The 8,612-nt window shown below is 40.6% G+C and overlaps 1 non-coding gene across 1 annotated transcript; it reads left to right on the top strand.

Moving 5' to 3' along the window:
- Positions 1-8,506: 8,506 nt before the first annotated feature.
- LOC132625337 (small nucleolar RNA R71) lies at positions 8,507-8,612 on the top strand. Its single transcript, XR_009576775.1, has one exon. It is a non-coding gene; the product is annotated as a small nucleolar RNA R71 (small nucleolar RNA).

Genomic DNA, 8,612 nt, shown 5'->3' with positions numbered 1-8,612 from the left:
TATTCAAACTGTCATCCACTTACTAGTGTTCATCTGGCTAAGGAAATGAAATCTTACCTCTACTAACTCTGCTGAAATTGCTAATGCATTGTATCTACTAAAAACTTACTTACTATTCTTTTGCTAACCACCTGCTAGCATCATGTTCCCTTACTCTGCTCTGAATACTAAAGTGAAGCATAAGGTTATTTCTAACTCCCTCATCATCTGACGCTATCCTACGGTCGTATACTATATTTTCTGAACTATAGACATGTATCACACTTAGGAAAATTTCATCTGTCTTAAACGAAAAAATTGGAACAACTAACCCCAAACTTTCTAAACACTTCAAAATCATATCAGACTATACACATCCGGGGTAAACACTTAATCACATAACTTAAGAGGGAACTGCCATATATTTTATCTCATAGTAATATTTTCTTCTTGTAGTAACTTACTAACATAGTAATTTCTAGTTCTAATCTGAATAAACTTGAACAAATTAAACTTATTCAATATCGTCTCATCTTGGTTCTCATTCCGTACACTATATCTCCTTAGTTATGTACATGAGTCGTATAAAAGTGTATCTTTTGTAAAAACGTTTGGGACTCCTAGGCCTTTTTCCCTTAGGCTCTTTCTGTTCAAAACTATCACGAGCAGTTTATGCCCGCTGTGTCTAACTTCATAACATGCTATCCCGTAGATTCTTAAATCTGAGCTATCATCCTCATAATTGTAACTCCATAGCCCCAAAAAAAAAAAAATATATACTTATTCTGTAAAGTATAGAACATACTTATATACTACCATAACAAAACTTGTTCTTCAAAGGGTACTATCACATGGTAAATTAGTTCATGCGCCATTTGGCGAGTCTTGGGTCTTTAAACCGGACTTAATACATGTAAAAATTTCGTTGTAGTCATCGTTATTTACACTTTCTTCTAGCACCCATAGGCATCATTGTATACTCACAAGTCACTAGAACTCGGATACGCTGAAAATTAGAAATATGATAACTAAATAACTTAATACTAGCGTACTGAATAACCATAGCCCTACTAACTGAAAGACTGCATAACTGGTAACTGAGGAAAACTGGTTGTAAACATGATACCTGCTCTTGTACTTTTTGATAAGGGTTATTCCCAAGTCTGCAGTAATTATTCACTGTATCCCACTTTCTACATCATCTTAAGTCTCATCTGTAAACAACATGCGCTTCACACTTATACCTTAATAGGTAATTATCCTCAGTTGGACCTTGAATTTCCTGCTTATCTCTTGCACGTTCGATACGTTCGGAATTCGATAAAAATAGAAGCTTACTTATTGCTCTAAGCTTCAAGGAATGATCTAGAGTAGAAAGAATGATAACATTTTCTAAATGTCTTGTAGCCTCCCAATTATAAGTGTGGCGCACTTCACACCCATAAGTAGGACTCTACTAGACACGGCTTCATAGACTCCCTAAGACACTTGAACCTGGCTCTGATACCAAACTTTGTCACGCCCCGAACCTAAGCCTAGACGTAACACGGCACCCGGTGCCTGAATACATGTAACCGAGCGAACCAACTGGTTGACCAAAAAACATGTGGTATCATAACATATTGAATGTAGAGAATAAACTAAAACATGCTGATATACTGAAAGTCTGAATGACAAATAATCAAAGTACGGAAACACTAATACAAGTCTGAAGCATAACTATAGCCAACATGGCTTAACTTGAAAGGCTTGCGACTCTGTCTAACTGTTACTCTAGTCTATGAAGCCTCTAATGAAGTACTAAAAACAATGATTGTCTATAAATACTGTAAATAAATGATAAGGCCCCGAAAGATTTGGGGCTCACCAATCAGCTGATGTTGGAGATCCTAGCCAGCAGATGCGTCATCCTTTAAATCATTACCTGCATCGTGAGATGCAGGCCCTGGGCAAAAACGGACGTCAGCACATTTGAATTGCACTGGTATGTAAAGCAACTGAAGGAAAGAACTGTAAGTAGGGTGCTCGGGAAAGGGCAGCGCAAATCAATAAACAGGTAATATAATCTGTACTGGAACTGAGACTGAAAAAGAGAAGTAAAGTCATAGGTACTCCCTGTCCTGAGTGCGAATCACCTGTTTTACAAAGTTAATAATCTGGGGCCGTGGCCCAATATGAATGCACAAAACTATGGCCATGTCCAAGTAAGTGCTAACACTTCGGGGCCTTGGCCCAATATAAATGCACAAATCAGTGGCCTTGGCCAAGTAAGTGCGTCAGTCGATGGCGTTGGCCACGTACACGTATACATAAGATTGTGTCATTGGGAAAAGATGCAGGTGCTCAACATTCAACAATATATATAGGAATTGAAAATCATATTGTAATGCATAACACTGGAATACTGGTCAAAACTGAACTGAGACATGTATTTCTGAACTGATTATAGAGTGTAAATATACTGAGTTTTCATAGCTGAGACTCATGGAATATCAAGGAGCTAAAAGTCATACTGTAATGCATAATACTGAAATACTGAATCATGCAGGACTACATAATACTGGAATACTGAATAGAACTAAACTGAGACATGTATTCATGAACTGATTATGGAGTTTAAAGCATTAACTGTTCGTAAGCAAATCTGAGCATTACTATCCTGAGACATGAAATCATACTAACATAGCTTCGAGAGTCATACTGATATGAGATACTGAACATGAATTCATACTGAGACATGGAAGCATATCGAGGTGTTGATATGCAGTACTGACTATTACTATACTAGCTGAGATATGAATTTATGAACTAATTATGAGAATTGAAACTTTAACTAGTTTATAAACATGCTGAATTTCTAGACTGAGACTCGTGGGTATAAAACACTAGTCTAGTTTGATTACGCTATGGGTTTACAACGTTCGGAATGAAAGTCACGAACAAACTACGAAACTAGGGGATAGAAGTTCTGCAACTATTCAAGGAGACTAAGCTGAATTATATTTTGAGGTAATTCATAACGTTGTAAAAGAACGTAATGTAGGGATAATCAGTAACATTTCCAAACGTAGAGAGTTAGCCTCACATACCTGTAATCGCTCCATTCCAACGAACTAAACTGTTTCTCTGACAAAAAATACCAAAACCCTAGCTTTGAATCGCTTGAGAAGGATTTACCTTGAAAATCCTATGTTTTGGGTGATGAATTATAGCACATGCATTTTGGAACCCCAGGCCCACTGAGCGCGGTCTAAGGCTATCCCTTGCCTCGCTTTGGGGCGAGGTCAGCGAGCTCCCCTGATATTTTGTACTTACATGATTTTTTCACTTTTTTGGACCCCTACTTCCCTGAGCGCAGCCTAAGGCTTGCCCTTGCCTCGACAGTGCAATCACTGAGGCTACCATTTTCTAACCGGGACTGTATCTTTCTGTGCAATTTTATAGAAAAACTCTCCTTCTTCCGCTGCTGTAGGTGCATTATAATCCTCCCCAAATAGTACTTTATTGATGGCCATCGGAGAAACATCAATTTTCTTTTTGTACACTACTATCTCATTCATGGCCGGCACTTGAATTGTACACTGCCCTTTTTTCTGCGCTTTGAATACAGCAGCTCCATAAGAAGCGTAGAATTCCCGAACAAGAGCCGAAATGGAGGACCCTACATGATTTTTCAAAAACTCTAACTTGTGAAAGCGCAGAGTGTCACGTATGCCCGGATACCCATCGAGACCATCGAAGCTGACGTTCCGTTCCTCGAAAATACTTATCTTCGGGCCCTGCCCCTCATGCTTTGCTAGCTCACACCCTATGTTGTACAATTCTTCAGACCTCTCCACAAAAAACTAGAGGTCTTGCTCATACACAACCCTCATTCGGATGTCAGTCTCTCTTCTTTCATATTCATACTCTTGTTCGCGCTCCTCTACAGTAGGCTGTCTAATGGGTGGTTGTGGCCGGTGTGGTGGTGTGACAGCCATCCTAGGTCTACTATGGCTCGACAAACTAGAAGAACCTTCCTCATCAGATGAGGAGGAACTTTCGGATGGTGAGGCTGACCTGCTAGGTGCAGTGGGATTCTTTGTAGCCCTTGTGTCTTTGAGTTGACCTTCATCGCGCAACCGTGAGGTTACTTTGCTTGCACCGCGACCTTGTCCTCTGCCGGAAACTTTGGGTGCAAAGTTCTTTCTTTGCCTTGGGTTATCCATACCTGTTGAAAGCAAAGTTAGCTATGATACACAAGAAGCTTTTCAATTCATCGTGATGGAAACTACAACATGGTATGTATATAACTTATTGGTTGAAGTTCAGGACTCCAATTAGCTCATGTACCGTAACACGGTCGACGGGCCGTCAACAGTGTAGGGCCGTATCTTCAACCGTAACTCATTTTATTCATTTATAACACAGGTACCGTAACACGTTCGATAGACCGTCAAACGTGTTACGGGCCGTAACATTTTACCATAACGTGACCCAAATTTCCAGAAAGTTTTGTGAAAATCATAGGTGTTACGGTATGATGTTATGGTCCGTCAAACGTGTTACGGTCCGTAACACCTTACCGTAATGTCACCTAAATTTCCAGAAAGTTTTCTTGGAAATCATAAGTGTTACAATGGGGTGTTACGATCCGTAACACACGTTACGGCCCCGAACACTGAACATCGGGCAGCATTGCAACAGATTTTCAGCATAGCCAAAATTTTCCGTTTCAGCACGAGGCCAAGATTTTCAACTTTATGCTCCTTGGGGTATGGTATAAAACACTAGTTGATCCCCTCACATACCTCGGGTTACTCAGACTTCACCCGATTTTATCCAAGTTTTCTTTGAAACCTTTTATAGAACAGTTAGCGGGCAAACCAATTTAGTAGTTTCACAAATGAAACTTTCAATCGGGATGCCCTCCGACTCAGTGGGAAACAATGTCCTATGGCCACGAGTCTCTCAAACAGCAATCATACCAAACCCAACCCCCACCTTTGTCAAATCCCGCCCAATTATTCAATAGGGATTCAAAATCATTCAAAATCAGAAGTACATTACATGGTATACGAATTTAATCATGGAAGATCATACCAATCCTATCGATAGATGGAAGACTAGAGAGAGTCAAGACATTGTCGTACCTGATCGTGGACGAAAATTATATGAAAAACTTGAGACTAATCCAAAACAGCGATGGACTTCACGAGAACAAGTCAACAGCGATGGCACGATAATAGTGGAGAGATGGTTAGGGAGAGAGGAAGAGAAGAAGAGGGGAGTTATGAAGGTAAGGGGAAGGTGCCGTTTAAAAATGAAGAGTAACCGTCGGGTGAGATATTTAAACGTTCCCGATCGTTACGCTATGAGTTACGGACCCTAATATAAGGTGCGATCCGTAACTCGTGTTACGGTCTACTCAAATGACCCCGTTTTCATGTTTTATTAATGACATGGCAATATTCAGGCGACAAACCGCAACTCGTGTTATGGTCCGTAATACCTGGCGTAAAGGGTGCAAATTTTCCAGTGGTTGCCCAGATTTCTGTCAATGTTACGCTCATGAGTTACGGTCCGTAACGCGAATCGACGGTCCGTAACTTAGACCGTAACACTTGTCCTTCATCCTTCAGTGATTTTTGCATTTTTTTTATCCTGTTATGCTCCAGTATACGAACCGTAACATGAGTTACGGAGCGTAACGTGGAGCGTCCTTCCATTGCAAACTTCAGCACTTACTTTCTTTTTGTCTCTTCTGTCATCAGAATCCTAACACATCAGCAAACACCAAAAACATAAAAGAAAACAAAGGAAATACGATATTTAAAGTACTCATAAAGCAGTAAATGTGGGTTGCCTCCCATACAGCGCTTAGTTTAACGTCACGGCTCGACGTGATACCTCAATTTTCAGTTCAGGAATCGTATTTCAAATGAAACCGATCAACCACTTTACCATCATCAATGCACCAATAATAGTGTTTCACTCTTTGTGCATTCACTTTAAAAGTCCGAGTGCTATCCTCAGTTTTCACCTCAATGACACTTCCATTCGGGGAAACATGTACAATTTCAAACGGACCGAACCATCGAGACTTTAGCTTGCCCAGAAAGAACTTTAGGCGCGAATTGTACAACAGGACTAAGTCCTTTGGTTGAAAATCCCTTTTTATGATCTTCGAGTCATGATAATATTTCATCTTTTCCTTGTACAATGTTACACTTTCATAGGCATTGTACCTAAATTCATCCATCTCGTTGATTTGAAACAACCTCAGCTTGGGTGTTTCATGCCAATCTATGCTCAGATTTTTCAATGCCCAAAGGGCCTTATGCTCAAGCTCAATAGGCAAATGACATGCCTTCCCAAATACCAACTTATACGGTGAAGTCCCAAAAGGCGTTTTGAACGCTATGCGATATGCCCATAGAGCATCATCCAATTTTTTGGACCAGTCAGTGCGAATCACATTGACCGTCTTGGCCAAGATGCTCTTTATCTCTCTGTTGGAGACTTCAACCTGACTACTCGTCTGAGGATGATATGGAGTGACAACCCTGTGATGCACGCCATATTTTTCAAGAAGATCAGTGAATGGTTTGTTGCAGAAATAAGAACCACCGTCACTAATAATGGCTCTAGGAGTGCCAAATCTAGTAAAGATGTTCTTCTTTAGAAAGGCAATGACTCTCATCCCATCATTGTTAGGCAAGGCCACCACCTCAACCCATTTGGAGACATAATCTACCGCAACAAGAATGTATTTCAGGCCATATGAGCTCACAAAAGGCCCCATAAAATCAATGCCCCACATATCAAAGAGCTCTACCTCAGACACAAAATTCATCGGTGTTTCATGTTTCCGACTTATTGTGCCTTGGCGCTGGCATTTATCACAGGAACATGCCAACATATTCGCATCACGATAGATGGCTGGCCAATAGTAGCCACACTCTAGTACCTTGGCTGCAGTTCTATTTCCACTGTGATGCCCACCAACAGGAGAATCATGACAAGCCTTCAAAATATCCATCACCTCAGATTCAGCTATACATCTTCTGATCATATTGTCTGCACAAGTCCTGAATAAGTAAGGCTCATCCCAATAATATTGTCGGCAATCTCTCAAGAATTTCTTCTTTTAATATGCCTTCAAATCTTCAGGAACAATACCAATTACCAAATAATTGGCAATATACCACATCACTAGAGACTACCAAGACTCTTTCATCCAAAAAAGTGTCATCAATATCCAGAACGTCAATCGGTCTCCCTGCTGCTTCAAGTCTGGAGAGATGGTCAGCCACTTCATTTTCTGACCCTTTTCGGTCTTTGACTTCAAAGTCAAATTCTTGTAGCAACAACACCCATCTTATCAACCGAGGCTTAAGATCTTTTTTAGCCATTAAGTACCGCAGGGCAGTATGGTCAGTGTGAACCACTACCTTGGCACCCAATAAATAGGTCCGAAACTTTTCAAAAGCATAAATAATCCTGCTCGGTCACTGTATAGTTCATTTGAGCTCCATTTAGTGTTTTGCTTGCATACTAAATTGGGTGCAAGATTTTGTTGAGCCGCTGACCAAGCACAGCGCCAACTGCAAGACCACTGGCATCACACATCAATTCAAAGGGCAACGACCAATACAGGGACACAAAATAGGGGCTGAGGTCTATTTTAACTTCAACTCGTCAAAAGCCTTGATGCACTTCTCATCAAAATTGAATTTGGACTCCTTTTCTAAGAGTTTGCACATTGGATTTGCAATTTTGGAGAAGTCTTTGATAAATCTTCTATAGAATCCGGTGTGCCCCAGGAAACTCCGAACCCCTTTTACTGAGATGGGTGGAGGGAGTTTTGAAATCACATCGATTTTGGCTTGGTCAACTTCAATCCCCATTTCGGAAATATTATGGCCAAGGACAATTCCCTCCTTTACCATAAAATGACACTTTTCCCAGTTGAGAACGAGGTTTGTCTTCTCACACCTTTGTAGCACCCCATCAAAATGGTCTAAACATTCATCTAATGAATCTCCCACCACAGATAAATCATCCATGAAGACTTCAAGAAAGTTTTCAACCATGTCAGAGAATATGGACATCATGCATCGCTGGAAAGTAGCTGGGGCATTGCAAAGACCAAATGGCATTCGGCTGAAAGCGAATGTCCCATAGGGACAAGTGAAAGTAGTCTTTTCTTGGTCTTCCAATCTAATGCAACCTTGCTTTACATCCCAATGCATTCTTTTCTGCCAACTTCTTTGATAATAGATCCACCGTGGTTTGCAATTGAGCAAAGGCATGATCCCTCTCGTGGTTTTCTTTTGCAACAACGGCTAGTGACGAACTACCATAAGAGAGACTTTCACTATCAGTTGAATGCCAAGCTTGATTGTAGGTGGTGAGTTTATCAAGCAAACGGGTGATGTTGACAAATGACTTGTCCATGAAGCATCCTCCCACGACAGTATTGACATCAATCTGATTCATTGTATCTAAGCCCTTATAGAATTTCTCGATGAGAATAGCATCCGAAAACCCGTGAGTTGGAGATTGAGCTAGATAATACTTGAACCACTCCCATGCTGAATATAATTGTTCCCCCGGGAGCTGTTTGAACTCAAACATCTTATCTCGAAGTT

The sequence above is a fragment of the Lycium barbarum genome, chromosome 12 (genome assembly GCF_019175385.1).
Source record: "Lycium barbarum isolate Lr01 chromosome 12, ASM1917538v2, whole genome shotgun sequence".
In the NCBI taxonomy this organism is placed as follows: Eukaryota; Viridiplantae; Streptophyta; class Magnoliopsida; order Solanales; family Solanaceae; genus Lycium; species Lycium barbarum.
The sequence above is the reverse complement of the archived record's forward strand: the minus strand, read 5'-3'. Positions and strand labels throughout refer to the sequence as shown.